This window comes from Camellia sinensis, chromosome 6 (genome assembly GCF_055761805.1).
Source record: "Camellia sinensis isolate YWXY chromosome 6, ASM5576180v1, whole genome shotgun sequence".
NCBI lineage: Eukaryota > Viridiplantae > Streptophyta > Magnoliopsida > Ericales > Theaceae > Camellia > Camellia sinensis.
Window position 1 is genome coordinate 120,128,257 of NC_138966.1, and position 22,629 is coordinate 120,150,885.

Below are 22,629 nucleotides of genomic sequence, written 5' to 3' on the forward strand. Positions count from 1 at the left end.
TGGGCTCTTACCCTTGCCCTCTTTAACTGTTCGAGGAAGAGGGTAGAGGTGAACATCTTCGCCTGGACCAAATTCCCAGTTTCCCGAAGCAATGACAAAGTCATCCCCGGCTCCCTTGTTGGAGTCCGGGAGGTCGGCTACAATTTTGAATTCAGTAGACCTCGGCTTGAGGTAGTAGACGTAACCTCTTTCCTTCAGGTTAAGAGGGCACATGGTATAATAATATTGTACATCGGCAAGGGTGATCCTAACATTCTCCTGCCTAGCTAGGGCTATGATACCATTGATCACTCGATAAGAGTTTATGGCAAGTTGCATAGGGTTCAACTTGTAAAAATGAAGAATTTCGTGAAAAAGAATGTTAAGTGGGAGCCGGAGTCCGCACTCAGTAAAGGCTACTATAGGAAATGGCATTGAATCATCTGTGGGCATGATAGAGTCGCTATCTTCAGCTAGCCTCAGATGGACATCGGCAGGAATAGAGAACTCCCGCCTAAAGTGCTCAAGTTTGGTTGGGGTATCTACCCTATGCCTCCACATACCCATAACGTCGGCCTAAAAACAGAGGGCTAGGTTTCAGAAAGAAAGATGTTCTTAAGGGGTTATCCGGACCTCGGCGAAACCCTAGGTATATGCTGGTAAGGATTGTTTCAGTTTTTCCTAAATTAAAGGTTCTACAAACAAATCCCAAGCCTAAGAACTATGAAGATGAAGATCAAAGGCACAGATCTGGAAAGGAAAAACATAAAACAAGAAACAAAGAATGACGTTTCAGAAACGAAGGATAGAGGTATGGTTTTCAAAAGCGAAAGAAATACAGAAGTAAAAGGTCAAGAACAGTGACAAGAAAAGTATTAAAACAGTGCAAATGTTCAAGATATGAGTAAAATCATGGAATAGACACATCCAGATGAATAGTTCAGCAAAATAAAGGTTTGAACAACGCAATAATGGCAGTAAGTAAACGAAAGCACATAAAAGAAATTGGGAATAAGAGGAACAGAGGCTTACCAGAACAAATGAAGCCGGAATGAAAGTCGCCGAGGTAAGGCAACGGTTGCAGACAAGACGGAGCGATGAAAGCTTCGCGAGAATGGAAGAATGAAGGCAGTTGCAGAGCTTGGAGCCAGAGCAATGGCAGGTTTGAGAAAGTTTAGAGAGAGAGAGAGAGCCAGTAAATCGAAAACAAAAGTAAAGAGACGAAAAAGAAAGGAGGAAAAGTTTTGTAAAAAACTTGAAACGGCGGCAAAAGCAGGGCATTTATTACGCCTGGAGCAACGCACACGTCAGACGGCGCAGATGGGTGAAATACAGTTTTTCAGGCGCGTCACAAACACAGGCCAATGAGGATAAAGCACGTGAGGGGAACGGTTGAGAAAAGGTGCATGACAGCTTATGCGCGTGGAGGAGTTCGTTTGAGTTCTTGTTCTTTGATGAAGGCATGTCGGCCTAAAAAGAATGATCTCAGCCGAAGAGTTCTCACGCCGAGGTACTGGGAGAAAATACAGATATAGGTCCCATCACCTCAGAATGCCGAGGTAATAGAACCTAGGGAACATTTGTGGGGATGTATTTTCTGAATACCAACACGTGGCATGATGATGCCGAGGTGCCACGTGTCCTGGTAGCTATGCCGAGGTTACCTAGGCAAGGCCGAGGTGATCTCCGAAGATATCGGAATCCGAGATAAGCGGATAAGGGACAAGAGTCCTAGATTAAAAAGAAGACTTTGCTAAGATAATGATAAAGCTCTTAGGGAGTTTATCTTTATCTTTTGAAGTGTCCAAAGTTGACATTGAATTGGAGTCCATAGAAGTCAGGCTTCTAGTAAGACTTGGATTGAGTAAACTATAAAAAAGAGGCACCCCCGTGGTTCTAAGGTACGCAGTTTTATACTCAAGCTTGTGAGTTTAGTACTTGATTATCTTTGAGAGATATACTGACTTGATCGTCGAAGTGCCCCCGGGTGGAAGAGCCACCGCCGGAGCCTTTTCTTTTTGTTACAGGTCTGTTGAAGCCATCTATTCTGCCGGTGCTCTTCAGCTGATTACTAGGCGGGCAGTGTGGTCGGAAAATCACCCACACACAATCATTTCATTTCTAATTAAAACACCTACCATTATTTTCATAATTTCAAAATGAAATAAAAATCTTATCTATATAACTTTCTGTTTGCAAATTTTTCCGAAGCTTCTGATAAAAAATTCAGCAAGGATATTATTTTTTTGGAACTTATGTGCATGTCTTTATCTAATTGATCCTATGATAATTAATGACATGTTTCATTAAATACTATTAAAAAATGTCACTAATTGTTTCTTTAAAAAAAATTCATAAAAATATCACTAATTATAAGTTTTAACAACAATTTAAAAAAATTGTTACAAAAAAATCACTAATTTTTAATTTTCAGCGACAATTTAAAAAATTTGTCACAGAAAAATGTCAGTAATTGTAAATTTTAGCAACAATTTATAAAAATCGATTACTAAAAGAGTTACCAATCGTCAATTTTTAGCAACATGTAAAAACTCGACAGAAAAAATTATTTTCAACGACGATTTTACTAGAACTTAATTTTAATAGAATTTAATGGGAATTAAGTCCAACTATTAGGACTTATTGGTATTTCATCCTTTTTTTAATTTTATTATTATTTTTTTTTTTACTCAAATTCAAATTAAAAAAAGGATAAACTACCAATAGGTCCTAGGGGAAATTAGTCTGAAGTCCCTCTCACATTTTTGGTAATGGAAGGGATCCACAATATTTTTTGTTGATGTCTAAGGTCCCTAAACACACTTGTATATTAGATTAAAGATAGAGAAGCATACCGTTGAAGCCCTTGCCGATCTGACGGCATCCAAGTCTGACGCAACGATCGAACCCAATTTGAATTCCAACGAATCCCATAACTTTGTACCTCTTCTGATCACCATTTCCATTCTCATTCCCATTCCCACCACCGCTGCTTCGCTCCCAAACCACCGACACAGATTGAGGTTTACTACCTCTACATTTATATCCCAAAGGCTGTCTCGAAATCGCAACGAAGCCGAAGACGAAGCTGGTGAGTCCGATCAGGAAACAGAGGATCATGACGGTGGATCTGCGAGAGTAGGAAGAAGAAGAAGAAAGGCGAGCATAGAAGGATTTGGGAGAAGAAGGCATGTCGAGATAGGAGTGTTTGCCACAGTTGATCTGGACCTGGGGTAGCACCGCAAAATCGATTGTTTCTATAGTGGAACCACTGCTTCAATAAGCAGAGCACTATCCAGAGAAATTTGGAATTTCTCTGTGATGTGTCAGAGAAATTTGGAATTTTCTCTGAAATTTTCTATGTGATATGTTCAGAGAAATTTGAAATTTTCTTTGTGATGTCCAAAGAAATTTTATGGATTGAATTTTCTCTGGAAATTTGATTTGGAATCTGATAAAAAGCTTCATAGTTTTAATATATGGAAGCATTCCTACTTAAAGACTTGTGCCACAGTTGATCTGGATATGGGTAGCACAGCAAAATCAATTCGTTCTATAGTGGAACCACTGCTTCAAGAAACAGAGCACTATCCAGAGAAATTTGAAATTTTCTCTGAAATTTTCTATGTGATATGTTCAGAGAAATTTAGAATTTTCTCTGTGATGTGTCCAGAGAAATTCTCTGGATCGAATTTTCTCTGGATTGAATTTTCTCTAGATTGATGTTGAGGGGCCTTAGACATTATGAAAATATTGAGTGTCCTTTATGCTATAAAATCTTAATATCAGGGATCTTAAAAAAAAAACCCTAGGTCCTAATAGTTAGACTTAATTCTCATCAAGTCCTATTAAATATAAGTCCTAATAAAATCGTCACTAGAAATAATTTTTTGTGACGATTTTTTGCATATGTTGCTAAAAATTGACAACTAGTGACTTTTTTGTCACAATTTTTATAAATTGTTGCTAAAGCTTATAATTAATGACATTTTTCTATGATAAATTTTTCATCAAACTATTGCTGAAAGTTAAAAATTAGTGAGTTTTTTGTGACAGTTTTTTTGTTTTAAACTGTTGCTAAAACTTATAACTAGTGGCATTTCTGTGACAGAATTTTTAAATTGTCGCTAAAAATTAACAATAAGTAACATTTTTTAATGACGTTTGATAAAAAAATGTCATTAATTATCAAATGATTTATTGTATAATAAGTCTACATATTACACGTAAGTCCCTAGAATTAATAATGTGAACGTGGTACTTTTAAAAATATAAGCTATTTTAATGAATCTTTTATTTTAAAATAATAAAATTAAAAAATTTCATATAATTTTATATATAATTTTTCTATTTGTGTAATATTTGAATATGAACAAACAACTTAATCCAGGAAGATTAAACCTTGATTTTAATTTATATTGTGTGAATTGAAGGTGTGACACATTGGTTAATGGCTTTTGATTATTATCACTTTGATTTTAGGTTAACGCATCTTCATGGCAACCAACATGCAATATGCAAAAGAGAAAATGTGAAGGAGATTATTTCTTCGTATGATTACCATGAAAGATAAGGAGAAAAATAAAATATAAAATAATTTATTAGAAAATTCTCTTTCAAGTATTTGCATCTTAATTAGTTCATAAGATAATAAATCTTATTATTTTAGGCATTTGATCCATCAAATTCTAATTTTCATATTTAAAGTATTTTATAGATAATTTTATTCTTACAATTATTTTTTTAACCCTTAGCAATTTAGTGGTGTGAACATTCACATTAAATAGATTTAACAGTGTGAATGTGCGCTTCACCCTATTATTATTAGATACATTTTGGTATTTATGTCACCCATAGAACTTATTGAAACATCAAAATAATAATAATTATTATTATAATAATTTAAACTAAGTGGAACATAAGTAGGTGAAAACGGATTTATGAATAAATGTCCCAAAAATAAATGGTTTATTTTTTAAAATATATATTTTTTATTTTTTTGAAGACAAAATGATAAAATAAAAGTAAGGATTATCGGATCTATCTAATTTTTTTCGTTAATGATATACACAGAGAGCCTTACAAAATGAACAGTTTGAATCATCGAAACGATACTCGTGGCAGCCCCCGTGAACCTCAATATGTTGGTCAAGTCTACATTTGAACTTAAGAAAAACCAAACACTTAAATATTTCTTTTTCTTACCATTCTTTGTTTTTAATCAGCCACACAAGTGATGAGAGATTTCTTTTATCCCATTTTTTTTTCTTTTCTCGCCAAATTTCTTAAGCCAAAACGGGTTAGAGCTGCATGTTGGCCTGAGTTATTTATTTATTCATTTATTTATTTTGGGTTTGATCAGCAAGATAGGTTTATTGATGTAAGACAAACACATACAAAGGAAACAAGTGGGTGCAAATTTTAAATTTAAATTTTTAGACGGTTTGATAAATGAAAAAAAAAAAAAAGTTTAGCAATTATTGAAGGTGACAATTATTAAAAGTCATTCTTAAAGAAAAGAGAAAAAATAACATGATATCGTTCACATTAAATAAAATCTACACTCTATATAATAGAAATGATAAACACAAATATACAAATTGAACCACAAATAAACATAGATTTTATTTATTGATCAAATATAAGAAGCAAAGATAGATATACAAATAATAATATAGAGAGACACAAATATCACATATTACCAACCACTAATATCACTTAATTCCTATAATGAATGACTACATATTTGTAATTTTAAACTATCTTCTTAATTTAAAACTCTAATTAGGATTTATCTTCTTCTTATCTTTACTCTTCTTAATGACGGAAGCCACTGTTTGTACCATCTTTTCTTTCACCGTCGTTTTCGGTGCCGGAATCACACTAGTTGGTTGACTCATCTTTCTCTCTCTTTCTTTATCTTTGTAAATTGTGTGCTGTGTTATGTATTATTGTGATTCAAGAAGCATTGGAATATTTATAGGTGGGATATTTAATTTTTTATTCATTTATTATATATATATACTTTTCTTGGGTTTGATTACGTGTTAGCACAAAGCTAATTAAAAGAGCAATAGAAGGGTGTGTGTGTGTGTGTTTGTGTGTGTGTGAGAGAGAGAGAGAGAGAATATGTGTGGGTTTGTGGGTTTGTGGGTTTGTGAAGTCAAGTTTAAAGAAATGTATATGTGTGTGTATGTAAAAAACAGATAGAAGCCCAGTTGAAAGCCTCACCTTAGTCTCAATGCGTTTGAATGGACAGCCTTGTGGGTGAGTGTGGTTGTAGGTGTGTTAGGTCAATTTTATGAAATGACTCACCAAAAAAAATAAAAATAAAAAAAAAATAAACTCAAGAAAATGACACCTTCCATTCATTGTCTATATGAATTTTTCATTAGTACAGAAAAATTATATATAAAAAAAATTATAGAACAATGTAAGAAATTTTAATTTTATTATTTTAAGGTAAATTGTGTATCACGTTAACATAAATTTTTAAAAATATGATTATTACATCATTCTGTTAAAAAATTCAGAAAAGACATCATTTTTAATTTTTAATTAATTGGGTGTGAATACAAAATTCAAGAGCGTGTGTGTGGGTTTGTGAAACCATGTCAGTAAAAGAGATATACCAATGTGAATGTGTGTGACAAAGTTAAGAGGCCTACCTAGTATGTGAGTGTGTGTGTGTCTGTGTTTGAAAAGCCCAATTGAAAGGCCCACCGCTGTGTGTATTTGATGAGAGAGAGAAGGCAATTCAAAGAAGAATAATGCTTGGGACCCCTTTTGGGGGTCACCCCCTCATCCCCTTTGCCACGTGGCGGGTGGTGATTGGAGGAGCAGGAAAAAAAAGAAAAAGAGAAAGAAAATGTAACCAATGAGAGAGAGAGGGGGTCAAAAGGGGTGGGAGGAAAAGGGAGGATGAATCATTGTTGTTCAAAGAAAGGCTTCCCTTGTGGGTGTGGGTGTGGGTGTGGGTGTGGGTGACTCAACCCCAAATTATTAACTAATGTTTCTCTTTTATTTTAGGTTAATGCACCTTCATGGTAACGAACATGGAAAATACTAGGAGAAAAATTGTGGTTACTTAGTTTAATGCCTTTTGTTTGGAAATTGTTAAGGAAGATATATCTTCATTTCACTATCATGAAAAATTGAATAAGTCTAAATATAGAGAAATTTATTATAAAACCTGAATACAAAATATTAATAGATGGACAAAAAATTTCAAAAGTGAGTCTTGTCAAAAAGTGATGTAAAATCTTATTCATTAATTTGTTTTTGTATTTCATTCTATATTTAGTTTCCATTCGTAATAGAATTGTAAAAATAAAGAGAAAAAGAAAATTTACAAGAAAAAAATAGAGAGATTTTAGATATGATTTTACTTCCTTGTTATTCATTTTCTACGTCTCTTTATTTTTTTAATTTATTTATTTTTATATAGATAGGTGACAATATATAAAGAGAAACAGTTCTATCTCTTTTGTCTTTAATCATTTTTATCAAATCATGATATTTTTTTTATTGAATGATAATATGATCTCATGATTCATTTTCATTATTTTGTCAGACTTATATATGTTGCAACGTCATATTTTATTGTTTAAGTGACATCATTTATCTTAATTAATTAATTTATGATTATGATTATGATTTTAAATGATAATTATTCAAAAATTTCAAAGTAACATGTGATAATACTTATATATAGTACTCCAAATCAATTACAAAATTTTAATCTTTTTAACATATTTTTAAACTATTTTTTACACCATTCATGACATTGAATACCCTAAGATAGTTGATAGCATTATTATTATTATTATTATATTATTATTATTTAGGGCTTGATTGCATGTCAACAATTCAAAATGCATATTCGGAGGGACGGTGTGTGTGGGTGAATGTTTTGTTTTGTGAAGCAAGTTAAAGGACTCGCGTCAATGTGCAAGTCGTTGACCAAGTTAATAAGCCTGCCTAATGTGCCTGTGTGGTAATTAAAAAGGGAGAAGGCTTGTCTCCACGTTTATAACGTGGATTTAACTGTATTTTTTGATTTGTGTGGTCTATCATAAGTCTCATTTCGATAATTTAAATTGATTAATATGTAGAGCTTATCAAGCATTTTATTTTTGTTAAAAATTATGTTGATTGGATATCGATAATTCTTTGATCAGAACATATTTTTGTCAATAATTTATTTTCAAAATCATGTTTATCATTAAAAAAAATGATCTGATCAAGAGGCTATCAATATCCGATTAATGCAATTTTTTTGCAAGGGACAAATATTTGACAAGTTCTATACATTTGATGATTCAAATTATCGAAATAAGACCCGTGGTCGATCACAAGAACCCAAAAATACTATTCAATCTATATTTTGTGAACCGGAGACAAACCTACTACTTTAAAGCGCGTAGCTAAAAGGCCCATTGGGCCCACCTCAGTGTCTGTTTTGATGAGACAGAAGTCAAGTGTGTGTGTTAAGGAGGAGGGTTGCTGCTGCAAGTTCTGTCTGGGTTTGTCTCGAGTCTGTTTTGGTAATATTATTCATATTAAAGGGTTCATCAACTAGATAATTTATGAAAAAATAAGATTAATTGGACTTTTATAAACCCATTATAGAACTATGCTTGTTTTTAGGAAAGTAAATAGCTAGAATGATTTTGATAATTTTTTTAAAAACATTTAGAATTTTATCATGAGATCACAGATATGTGATTAACCTTTTATTTTATTTTATAAATGATATGATCAATAAATCTTACCATATAAATGATTTAAATTATTAAAATAAACTCAAAAAAAGCTCCAGCAAAACCTCGCAGCAGCAACACAACAGCACCCCGAGGTCAAGTGGGGTCCATTTTGGAAACATGAGTTAAAAGTCAAAGGTTAATTTTTAACTCATTTTAAGTCACATCACATTTCACATATAATAATAAAAAAAATTAAAAAAAGTCAAAAAAATAAACTTTTAACCATCTTCCTAAAACATTTCTGAGTTGGGTTACTCAATTTAATTTGGAACATAATGTTAGTCTCTCATAACTTTTATATGAATTTTAAAAAATAAAATAATATGATAATATTATTTATGTAATTAAAGACATATTAATGGACCGTTTATTTCATAGTCAACGTCTCGAAAGCCATTCATTACGTACAAGTTTTGTGAATGGATTTTTTTTTTTTTTTTTTTGGTATCACTACTCATTTATAAGAAAAATGAAATCCTTACTGTTTTTTATACATAATTGATGTTTGTATTATAATGACGTAACTTTGGTATTTTAAAAATATTAGCTACAAATTTAAAGTAATAAAATCAAAAACTTATCCTGTAATTCATATAATTTGTTCTCATCACCACCACTCATCAGCACTGCATTCGCCACATCAATTGGCTCCCACTAGTCAGATTTTTTACTTTTTATTTTTTTGGAAAAATCCATTTTAACCTTCTGTGGTTTAGTCTAATGGCACTTTACTCCCATATCAGTTAAAAATAAATAATTACCTCTCCTGTGGTTTTTTTTTGGTTTTACATTTTACCTCCCTGTCGTTAATGATTCTGTTTAAATTATAGAAATGTGTGATGCATGCGCCAGAAAGTAGAGTTGATGAGGAAAAAAATTTATTCAAAAATTAAAATAAGATGTAAAAAGACAAATTTATCCTAAACTTCATCTTATTTTTCCATAACTCCTAATCACAATCATCTTCTTCCCTAAACCAAACCCAACCTTAACTTTAACACCGTGTTTGGTTAGGCGATTTGGGAAGGAATTTGGAAAGCAAAATGAAATTGTGTGTGAAATTAGGTAAAATATAAGTATGTTTTATTCACATTTTATCAACATTTTTCATTTTTCTTTCTGTACGGGAAAGAAATAAACATTCTCGTATAATCCTGTTGATCAAGTCTGAGCTCCTCCGTACATCGTCGCTTTATCACCTGAAAACACAAACGTGAGCTAGCCGGCGGGTGTGTGTCGGAAACCTCTCCGATGCCTAAGTCAGTAAGCTTGACAAATAGACAAAAACTCTGTGTATTCAGAAAACAAAGTTGTGTTACCTCTCCAAATGTGATGTTTGTGAGCTTTTATAGGTTTTGCGTGGCATAATCCTAGCAGGACTCCTACTCCTCCATGCAGAGTCCTCCTATGATTCATACTCCTGAAAGATAATGCTTATCCTTCAACACCCCTCTCACTGCTTAAACCAAGTGAGATGGTTTTTACCATGGCCGAACTCCAATATGACCGAAGTAATCATGATCACGCCGAGCCACAGAGTAGACCGAACTATCGTTAGTTCGGTTCTACCTTCAGTGTTCTTACCCCAATTCCTCCATTGTCAACAGTGTTAAGTCTAAACCGATCTAACTTCTAGCAAGGCTTTTAAACCGAACTAACCATACTGTGCCTTAACCGATATAAGTTCAACGCATCTTTAAACTAGTCTAACTACAAAGGGTCCTTCAACCGGATAAACATCAAGAGTAACTCGGACCGGTCTACCTTCTGGGCTTGAGATCGGGCTAACTTTAAGCCTCTTCAAGACCGGAGTAACTTTATGGCCTCTTTACTCAGCCCTTCGTACTGAGGCCCATAAAGGCCCAGCTCGGCCCAATTTCGCATATAAATTACCCTCTCAATTGCCCCTTAATTCCATCTGTGTAGCATGATAGGGATTACCTGTCTATAAACCGGGCTAAAGTTTTACCTTTTCAACCGAGCTAAAAAAAACCCTTTAGCCTTTCCAGCCGAGTTAAAACTCTCTCAGCCGAGCTAAACCTAAGCCGAGTTGTGCTTGTACGGTCACAACGTCCCTTCAATCACAGAAACTGAATCGATTCTTATCCCTATGACACGTGGCATGCTAATATTGGCTTACTGCAGCTGTCGCGCCGCCCTCGTACTCCGCAAAATTTGAACAGTTCCCGTCTTTTGCCCCTTCTCTTTCCACAAAACAACCCTTTCATCCTTTGAATCACCCTTATCGATCATTTTTACTGTTTCAAGCTCTTCTCTCTCTTCTTGCCTCCATTGCTCTTCAACCTCTGAGCTCGTGTTCTCCATTGCGGCTGCTCCCACTTCCAGTTTCTTATGCCTCTGGACCTGGTAAGCATCATAAATCTGTTTCTTTATCTTGCTTTCCTTGTTTTCGTACTTTGTTTTGTGTGTTTTTGCAAAATACATTTTTTCCAATTGCTTTGCTTCTTCTGAAAACACTATGTTAGTACAATCCTCAGGTACTCATGAAATAACCTGTAGAACACTGCTTTTGATCCAAAATTACACATAACCGAACTAGTAAACTGTTTGCAGTTTGATGCCAGTGAGACTAGACTATACAACCGAACTAACACTCGTAATAGTAGTTTCATTAAGTCAAACCACTTCTTGACAGACCTTAGCCGAGGTAAACGAACCGAACTAAGTCCGAGCGTAGCATACTGAAAACTTATCTTTCGACCGAGCTAGGTCTTTGGGGCTAAGCCAGCTTTCTAAGTTTTTAGACCGAACTTAGAAAGCTGCCCCTAGAGGCTCAACTGATCTGACTGAGCCTTCTCTTTAATCGAGATAATGAATCGCTAGCCGAGCCCGAGCTATCGAACCCCCTGCTCAATCCAAGCTACTAAGCATCTTGTTCAAACCGAAACAGAACCTTTAGCATCCACATAACCAAAGTAGGACTCCTATTCTTGTTTTTATTTTGTAGCACGGTCCAATGATCTGTGCTTAACCCATTTGTTTTCCACTTTGCAGACTTAGGTTGCCCAGGCACTCTACTGCATGCTCAACCGAGCTACTGAGCACAATTTTGCGACCGAACTAAATTAACCATAACTTAAAAAATAAATGGAGAAGTATAGGTTTTTGGTAAAAACCCCTGGTGGCCTGGCCGAATTCCGAAGGGATTACAACATCCCTGACGACGTCCAACTTATTCTTGCCGAACAAGATACCCTTCTATGGGGAAAACAGGGCTATGTACCTTTCACCCTCCTATCAATAATAGAAACCGGACTAAGATTCCCCATTCAACCCTTGATTTGTGAATTCCTAAGACAAACTAGAATATGCCCAATTCAGCTTTCCACCAATTCTGACCGTATAATAATGGGAATAGCCGAACTAAACCGCCGAGCCAGTCTTAACCTCGGTCTAGCTGAAATACTCCACCAATACTCCATTGGCTCCAAAGATGACGGCTAGGTCTACTACCTAAGGATACGCCGTCGCAGAGAAAAAATAATAAAAGATACGCCGGATAAGGACTTAAACGATGATGACTTTTTCTGGGCGTCTGGCAATTTTGAAGACCAGCAAGCCCAGATCCCTGGTCGAAGTATAAACTGGAATAAAAGAGAACCTGGTATAATTACTTCGGTTTTTGGCATGCTTTGCTTTATTTCGGTTACCTGCTCCTGAACCGAACTAATAGTTTGTCTTCTTTATGCAGATTCAGCCCATCTTCAATCACTTTACAGCTACCCCAATCTAGGCACTCTCCGCGCCGCACTTCGGTATCTAGAACGGAGTTGGGCCAAGCTGTTAGGTTTTGAGCCGACATAGAGATATAGCGGCCGCCGAAAAGCGTGAGTGATCGACTTTCTGCTAGAGGACGCCCCAGAACCAGACCCAACTTTGCCCCAAATTATCCTGGTCCCTCTCACAGCCGAACAAGAAATGGCCAAGAGAAATAGAGTCAGGGCCCTCTTGACCGAAACCAACAGACCTGAAGTTCCGCCACCAAGCCAAACTCAAGAGACCGTGGGGGCCCTTCCTTCTCAACAGCCTTCTTCATCACGCCGAACTAAACGCGCCCAGACTACCCAGGCCGAACAACGGTTAGTTGATGAAGACGAAACCACCCTCCCACCGAGCCACCCACCGAGTTCGCAACCAGAGCCATCTGACCGAGCTACCACCAAATGGGCACCGAAGCTCTCTTATCAGAACTGAGATATTGAGGAAACTGATTCGGTGGTTGCTGAGAATGATCACATACTGGCCTTCAACCTTGCCAAAAGTGTGTGCCTTCCAAAGGACATGGAGCACCACAATCAGCTAAACACCGAGCTGAAGGCCATCCGGTCTTCAACAAGATCCATGATCCTGGTAGGTAGCACTCTCTTTTGCTTTTGTACCTTTCAAATTCTTCCTACTTTCAGCTCAGCTAAAAAGGAAAGTTTCTATTCTATTGCAGGCCATTCAGAAGAACCACATTGCACACAAGCGGGTGTTGGAGCTCAGGAGAACATCAAGGGAGGCCATGGCAGAAGCCGAAGCCAAAACCGCCGAGCTCAAACAAGAACAAGTGAGGACGGCTGAGCTGGAGGCCGAGGTGACTCGTCTGGCCGGCCTAGTTGCTTCGGCCGATGCTGACAGACAGTGAGCCCTAATCGAGATGAAAGACAAGTATTTGCGGGAACTGGCGAAACTTGAGGGTGTTAAGGACGCCGAAATAAGTGTTTTGAAGAAGAAAGCTAAAGATGTCGAGGTGAAGGGCTTCAAGGAAGGCAAAGCTGCATACATCCAGCAGTGTGAAGCTGCGAAGGACTTGTTCTTCAAGTGCGGCTGGAGGGGTGCCGTGGAGCGGCTGGAGGGGTGCCGTGGAGCAGCTCGGTTGTGGTCTCGACACCGAGGTCTTCAATGCTCCTCAGTATTTTATTCCGGCCTTACTGGCAGAGTATGCAGCCGATCTTCAGAAGCAATTCCTTGAAGCGTCTGACGATGACGATGAAGAGAATGAGCCAACTGACACTCCAGTTGACAATGTTCCAGCTAACCAATCAGTTCGAGCAGAGCCTGCGGTAGAAGATCTGACCATTGGGAAACCTGCTGAAACCGAGCTCCAGGCTGAGACCGAGCTCCCAACTCAGACTGTAATTCCGTCTGAAACCAGACTTCGGGTTGATGCCGAGCTGGATGTCAAAATAGATGACCTTTTTAGCTGATTTTGTATTTTTTTCTTTTTCTCCTTTTTGCTTTGACTTGTAACCGGGCTATGCCCCCCCCTTTGTAATCGCTTTGAACTTGATTAATGAGAATGATCTTTTTTTGTGCTAACTGTTATTCCGGTTTGATCTGTATGCTTGTGCCTGTAATGACTTTTTAATGACTTCTATTGCTCCAATTGTAATCTTAGTTTACTTTCCTGTTTGAGCATGCCTTCTAACTGTAACTTGAAGCATACTATTTTTTGGCCGAGATACTTTATTTCGGTCTTGCCTGTGCCAACTGACTGACCTTACTAGCCAACCACTCTTTAGCCGATATGCGTACTTCGGCTGAAGAGTACCAAGAGTGGTTTAATTCAGTCAACCATTCTTCAGCCTCTACCCTTATTTCGGCTGAAGAGTAATAAGAGTTGGTTTAATCCAGCCAACCACACTTTAGCCGATGCCCTTACTTCGGCTAAAGAGTATCAAGAGTTGGTTTAATTCAGCCAACCTTTAAGTTAGTTTTTCCAGCCAACTTAGAATAGAGTGTTTGGTTATTCCGACCAAACGTCCTGCAGCCTGGATCCTTATCCTGGCTCAGGAAGGGTGTTGGTTTAATCCAGCCAACCTCTAAGTTAGTTTTTCCAGCCAACTTAGAATAGAATGTTTGGTTATTTCGACCAAACGTCCTGCAGCCTAGATGCTTATCCTAGGCTTAGGAGGGGTGTTGGTTTAATCTAGCCCACCTCTAAGTTAGTTTTTCCAGCCATCTTAGAATAGAATGTATGGTTATTTCGACCAAACGTCCTGCAGCCTGGATGCTTATCCTGGGCTTAGGAGGGGTGTTGGTTTAGTCCAGCCAACCTCTAAGTTAGTTTTTCCAGCTAACTTAGAATAAAATTTTTGGTTAGTTCGACCAAACGTCCTGCAGCCTGGATCCTTATCTTGGGCTTAGGAGGGGTGTTGATTTAATCCAGCCAACCTCTAAGTTAGTTTTTCCAGCCAACTTAGAATAAAATTTTTGGTTATTTCGACCAAACGTCCTGCAACCTGAATCCTTATCCTGGGCTTAAGAGGGGTGTTGGTTTAATCCAGCCAACCTCTAAGTTAGTTTTTCCAGCCAACTTAGAATAAAATTTTTGGTTATTCCGACCAAACGTCCTGCAGCCTGGATCCTTATCCTGGGCTTAGGAGGGGTGTTGGTTTTTCCAGCCAACCTATAGATTGGTTTTTCCAGCCAACCTTACTTTTGATGTCCCTAACTCACTAATACAATCTCATACAAAAAACAACTATGCTGAAAAGAATTGAGAGAAAGGAAAATTACACATACTCATAAAAAAAGTTAAAAATAAAATAGTTTGAGATTGGCAGTGTTCCATGGCCTTGGAATGGCTTTGTCGTCCTCATCTTCCAAGTGGTATGCCCCTTTGCCAGCTAATCCGACCACTTTGTAAGGTCCTTTCCAATTAGGCCCTAACTTGCCATCTCCTGGTATCAAGGTGTTTCCCATCACTTTGCGCAGTATCCAATCTCCGATCTTGAATTGTCTTGGATGCACTGTTTTGTTGTATTTCCTGGATAACTCTTATTGGTATGAGGTAATGTGAACCAGTGCTTTTTCTCTTCTTTCTTCTACAAGGTCGAGTTCCAATGTTATGGCTTCGCCGTTTAAGTCTGGATCAAAATTTTCTCTTCGAATTGTGGGGAGGCCAACTTCTAGTGGGATTACTGCTTCCATACCGTAGGCTAAGGAGAATGGTGTTTCTCCTGTTGACCGCCGAGGTGTGGTGCGATAAGCCCACAAAACATGAGGAAGCTCTTCTGCCCATTTGCCTTTTGCCTTCTCTAACCTTTTCTTCAGTCCATCCAAGACAACCTTGTTTGATGCTTCTGCTTGGCCATTTGCTTGAGGATATGCTGGTGTAGAATTGTAGAACTCTATCTTGTATTCTTCACAAAAGCTTCTAAAGATTTTGCCGTAAAACTGGGTGCCGTTGTCTGATATGAGGGCTTTAGGTATGACGAACCGAGTAATGATATTTTGCCAGACGAACTTCTTCACATCTTTTTCCTTGATTGATGCCAATGCTTCTGCTTCTACCCACTTTGTGAAGCAGTCTGTTGCTGCGAGAAAGAACTTCCTGTTTCCGGGCACTATTGGAAGTGGTCCTACTATGTCCAAGCCCCACATTGCAAAGGGCCATGGGCTGGTCAATGGTAGGAGTTCTTTGGCCGGCTGATGTATTTGATGTGCGAACTTCTGACATTTCTCGCACTTTTTTACATACTTCTCTGAGTCTACTTGCATGTATGGCCACCAGTATCCTTGCGAAATGGCTCTGTAGGCTAACGATCTTCCTCCTTGGTGGTTTCCGCACACCCCCTCATGTATTTTGAACAAGAATGCTTCTACTTTGCTGGGGTGAACACACTTTAGATAAGGTCTAGAGAATGACTTTTTGTACAATGCCATGGATGGGGAGAGCCAAAATCGCTGCGACTTTGCTCTAATTTTGTTGGCTTCTTTCTTTTCTTCCATTAAGATGCCGTCTTTTAAGAACAGTATAATGGGATCCATCCATGAGGGGCCTAATTCAGCGCAACATACCTCTTCTACTTTGGGGTCTTCAATGCTTGGCCTTGGTAGGTAGTCAATTAGTAGTGGGTGAGGGATGGATGTATCTGCCATTGACGCAAAGCTTGCTAGTTCGTCTGCTCTGCTATTTTCCTCCCTGCCAATCTGTTCTATCCTTACTACTTCAAATTTCTAGATCTCTATTCTGACCAATTCTTGGTACTTGGCCATCCTATCATCCTTTGCTTCATAGTCGCTAGAAATTTGGTGTACCACCAGCTGTGAGTCGCTGTAGACCATTAATTCGGTGGCCTTCGTGTAGAATGCTGTTTTGAGTCCTGCAAGAAGTGCTTCATACTCCGCTTCGTTGTTTGATGCTGGGAAGCCAAGATTGATTGCTTGCTCCACAACCAGGCCGTCTGGTGAGATGAGAACTATGCCAAGTCCTGCACCATGCCGGTTGGATGCTCCACCCACAAAGAGCTTTCATATCTCTCCAACGAATAACTTCCAGCAAGTGGAGGGGTCAGATGATGTCGTGGGGTCAAGAATGTTGCTGGTGTTTTCTTCAAGGTCCATGCTTGCTGTCTGCCCCTCGCTATCTGATTGTACCAAGTCTTTATTTGTTGGTGAGTCTTGGTTTGGTGTAGCTTGGTTTGCTTCTTTCTTACTGTCTTTAGTTTGGTCTGCCTTGGAGTCTGACTGAGTACCTTCTACTAGGGGTTGCGCTATTCTGACGTCAACTTCCATCCCTAGTTCGGTTGTGTCAGTTAGGTCGGCTGGGCAGATATGATGACTTCCAAGAGTAAACTCTGCAACGAAGTCTGCCAAAGATTAGGCCTTTACTGCGGTTCTAGGTTGGAACTTGATGTCGAATTGTCCCAACTTTACTGCCCACTTCAAGATTCGCCCAGAAAAGTTCGCCCTCTCAAACAAAACTTTTAGTGGGAAAGCTGTGAGGACGACTATGGTGTGGGCGTGAAAGTAGTGTGCCAATTTCCTGAAGGCCATCATTAAGGCCAATGCCAGTTTTTCCAGTGGCAAATACCTTGTTTCGGCTCCCAGTAATGTCTTGCTGACATAATAGATGGGCAGATGTTGAATTCCTTCCGCACAGACCAACACTGCGCTAATTGTGTACTGAGAGACTGCCAGGTACAGGAAGAGTTCTTCTCCAGGTATTGGGGTGACCAGCAATGGTGGAGAAGACATGTATTCTTTCAAGCTTTCCAGAGCTTGGTCGCATTCTTCGTCCCACTCGAACTTGACTCTTAATGCTTGAAAAAATGGTCATAGTCTGTCTGACGACCGGCTGATGAACCGATTGAGCGCAGTTGCCATGCTGATGAACCGATTGAGCGCAGTTGCCATGCCGGTGAGATGCTACACTTCTTTTATGGAGTTTGGTCTCTCCAAATCCTGGATTGCTTTAATCTGAGAGGGGTCTGCTTCTATACCCCGGTTGGTCACAAGGAATCCCGGGAATTTGCCAGATCCTACTCCGAATGCACGCTTGGACGCATTGAGGTGCAACTTGTGCTTCTTCAGGATCTCGAACATCTCGCCTAGGTCCTTGAGATGGTCATTCTCATCCTTGCTCTTGACCACCATGTTGTCGATGTAAGCTTCCATTGTTCTGCCTAACAACGGTTCAAACATCTTGGTGACCATCCGTTGGAATGTTGCCCCTGCATTCTTTAGGCCAAAGGGCATGACCTTGTAACAGTACAGTCCTCTTGGAGTTGTAAAGGATGTGACCTCCTGGTCTGGTTCATGCATGGCGATTTGATGGTAGCCTCTGTATGCATCCAGAAAGCTAAGTCGGTTGTGCCCCGCCGTTAGGTCTACCAGTTGATCTATCCGTGGTAGAGGAAAGCTGTTTTTTGGGCATGCCTTGTTGACTGTTTTATAGTCGACGCAGACACGCCACTTGCCATTCTTCTTTGGCACTACGATTGTGTTGGAGATCCATCTTGGGTAGTGCACTTCTCTAATTGCTCCTGCCTCCAGCAGGTTACCTACTTCTTCCGCCACTATCTCGGCATGGTGGAGTGCCGATTTGCGTGTGCGTTGGATGACTGGTCTGGCGGATGGGTGGACATTGAGTTGGTGACAGATGAAGTTGGGATCAATACCTGGCATGTCGTATGGTGTCCAGGCGAACACTTCGGTGTTATAGGTCAAAAATTCCAACATCTCTAATCTCTCAGTGCTGGACAATGACGAACCAAGCAAAAAGAACTTATCCGGGTTCTTTTCATCTATTCTTACCTCTACCAAGTCCTCCACCGCTTTCTGATCAGCCGCTTTGCCGACATCTGCGAATAGCTCATTGCTCTCAAGTTCTTCCACCGAATGAACGTATCCTTTGGCAGCGCGGCTGCCATTCACCATGACGAAGCATTGCTTCGACATGATCTGATCTCCATAGACTTCTTCAATTACCCCGGTATCGTTGGGGAACCGCATTACTTGGTGGTAGGATGACGCCACCGATCACATGGCATGCAGCCATATTCTGCCCAAGATGATGTTGTAAGTGGAGGGGACCTTCAATACCCAGAACTCCACTTGTTTCGTCACGCTTCCTGCTCTGACTGGAAGAATTATTTTGCTGACGGGCTGTTCTGGCATGGAGTTGAATCCAATTAGGGGAGATACGGCAGGCGCCAAGTCTTTGTCTTGCAGCTTTAATTGTTTAAATGTTTCGTAGTACATGATTTCACATGAACTACCCTGGTCAATCAGAATCCGTTTGACGTCAAAATCCTTGACTCAGAGAGTGACGACCAGGGCATCATTGTGAGGGCAATATATCCGTTCCAAGTCTTTATCCGAAAAAGAGATGACATTTGTGGCCTCTGTCTTCCCCTTCTTGATGGCAAGTTGGGCACTTAGCACCTCTCTTAAGTGTTCAGCCTTTTTCATTGATCCCCTAAGCTCGCATACACGCTCAGGTTCAAAGACTCCATGTATCACATTGATAATGCCTTGAGGTGGGGCGTCGACTGGCATCCCGTTGGGGTTATTATGGTCCTGGGGGGCTGGTTGCGTCCCTCCTTCAATGTATTTATCCAAGTGTCCTGCTGCCCCCAACTCCTCCAGGTGCTGTCTCAATGGCGTGCAATTCTCAGTGCGGTGCCCCTTTTCTTTATGGAAGGCGCACCGTGATCTTTCGTCATAGTCTTTCTGCACTTCCCCTAGTTTGGCTGGCCATTTGACGAAAGGCTCATCTCTTATTTCACTTAGAATTCGGTAGATCGGTTTCTTGAATACCGTGGTTATGGCCGTGCGGACCCTCAACCATCTTTTATCCTGGTCCTCTCCGTTGTCTCGCCTGCCACGTCCGTTTCTGTTCGGACGATCTACCGCGTTGACCTTTGCTGAGGTCTTCTTTTCTGGTGCTGTGGTTGCGCTAGATTTTGATTTGGCACGTGTGCTATCTTCCTCCACCCTGATGTGCTGATGCACTCTTTCCATCAGGGCTTCCATGGTGAGGGGCGGTGTCATGGTGATTGAGTCCCTTAATCTATTCCCGACTGGTAGGCCTCTTTTGTATTGTGCAATGGCGAGATTGGTAGGACAGTCCCCAATCTAGTTGAATGTCTCCCAGTATCGACTATTGTAGGATCTTAGCGTCTCTTTTTCACCCATGTCGATGGAGAGTAACTGGTCAATCTCCACCGGGGTTTTGGTGTTTGTTCTGAACCTTGTGACAAACGCCTCCGCCAATTGTGCCCAGGAGGCTATGCTGCTTTCTGGAAGTTTTTCGAACCAAGTCAAGCCTAGGTCGCCAAGGCTTGATGGGAAGAGGATGCACATTAAAGCCTCGTTTCGTCGATATACCGCCATAACCTGGCGGAAGTGCTTAGGTGAATGTAGGGGTCCGTCTTCCCTTCGTACGTGGTGAATTTGGGCTGAAGGAAGCCTGAAGGCAGGGGAGCGTTTTCGATTGCCGGAACGAACGGCGAGGTCTGCAGCCTCGCTAATGCTTTGTCCATCGGTTCGTAGGCAGGGCGTGGTAATGGCATTCCAACCTCGACGCTTCCATGCGATCGAGGAGTCAATCGTTGAAGGGCAGAAACTCTGCGTGGGTCGCGCGCCCTAGTGTCCTCCTTCCATCGTGCCTTTTCTTCCAACATGATCTGCAAATCGGATGATCTAGGCAACTCTGTCTATTTGGATGATGTTTGGTGCGAGTGTGAGGGTCGATAGGTACTTCCCTCTGTGTAAGACCTCAATGATCTCGTTCTCTCAGACCTGGAGTAACGAGTTCTGGAGGTTCTAGACTGAGTATCGCCTGTTCTGAGGCTTCTACTCTCTGCTTGTGATGGTGTGGAATGCCTTCCATGCTCTTCTGAGCGGCGATGGGGCATCTTGTTTTTGCGCCCCTCTCCTGTCGCCACTCATTTTCCCTTCATCTGGCGCTTCAAGGCCTCCATGTCCGCCGCCATCTTCCTTATTAATTCGTCTTGCTCCTTCACACGGTCCTCCAGAACTTAAGGATCAATCCTCCGCCTTTGCCTGTCAGGACTTTGTGAATGAGAGTGACGAGGGCTGTTAGTTCATCTCCCCCTAGTATCCCTTCTGGAGCTATGTCGTTGGGGCTCTAAGTTCGCCATGGGAGGGATAGAAGGTAGTCCTTCGCACCTTGCACCCCCATCTGGTGTTTGCCCGTCGATGGCGGACTGTGGTAAATCTTCATTATGCGCCATTGTTCCTAAATAGGTAAAGCTTGATCAAGAGGTTTTGTCCTGTCTGTAGTTCCCACAGACGGCGCCAATTGTACGGGAAAGAAATAAACCTTCTCGTATAATCCTGTTGATCAAGTCTGCGCTCCTCCATATGTCGTCGCTTTATCACCTGAAAACACAAACGTGAGCTAGCCGGCGGGTGTGTGTCAGAAACCTCTCCGATGCCTAAGTCAGTAAGCTTGACAAATAGACAAAAGCTCTGTGTATTCAGAAAACAAAGTTGTGTTACCTCTCCAAAGGTGATGTTTGTGAGCTTTTATAGGTTTTGCATGGCACAATCCTAGTAGGACTTCTACTCCTCCATGCAGAGTCCTCCTAGGATTCATACTCCTGAAAGATAATGCTTATCCTTCAACACCCCCCTCACTGCTTAAACCAAGTGAGATGGTTTTTACCATGGCCGAACTCCAATATGACCGAAGTAATCATGATCATGCCAAGCCACAGAGTAGACCAAACTATCGTTAGTTCGGTTCTACCTTCAGTGTTCTTACCCCAGTTCCTCCATTGTCAACAATGTTAAGTCTAAACCGATCTAACTTCTAGCAAGGCTTTTAGACCGAACTAACCATACTGTGCCTTAACCGATATAAGTTCAACACATCTTTAAACCGGTCTAACTACAAAGGGTCCTTCAACCGGACAAACATCAAGAGTAACTCGGACCAGTCTACTTTCTGGGCTTGAGATCGGGCTAACTTTAAGCCTCTTCAAGACCGGAGTAACTTTATGACCTCTTTACTCAGCCCTTCGTACTGAGGCCCATAAAGGCCCAGCTCGGCCCAATTTCGCATATAAATTACCCTCTCACTTTCCAAATCTCCCCTCAAATTCTCCAACCAAATACAGTATAAAAGGACCACCCACCTCAACCCTGCAACTTCAATACATCAAACTACAAAAGAAGCTGACAATGAAGTTACACCACCATCACCTCTCTATCCACCGCCGCCACCACCACCACTGTCGCCGCCGCCACTTTGGAACCAAATCTAGCAGCAAAGTCGTCGTCGAAGTAAACAACGGCCACTACTTCGCCATTAAAGGCAACTCCCCTACCTTTCAAACCAACACCAAAGGCTACACTCTCTCCTTTTGTGACCTCATTTGCAAAATCACTAAAATCCTCTCCTTCTCCACTACCACAACCACCACCTTCAACCCCTTCTTCAAACTCTCTCACTACCTCCAAACCTTAACACTAACCCTCTCCGAAGCCTCTAAAATCCTCAAATCCCCCACCCTTGCCCTCAATTTCTTCCTAGTTGCTGCTCCTCTATCCCCAAATTCTGCCATAACTCCTTTCAATTGGGGCTAGACAATGGTGATTGTTCAATTGGAGCCAGGTTGGTTGGGTT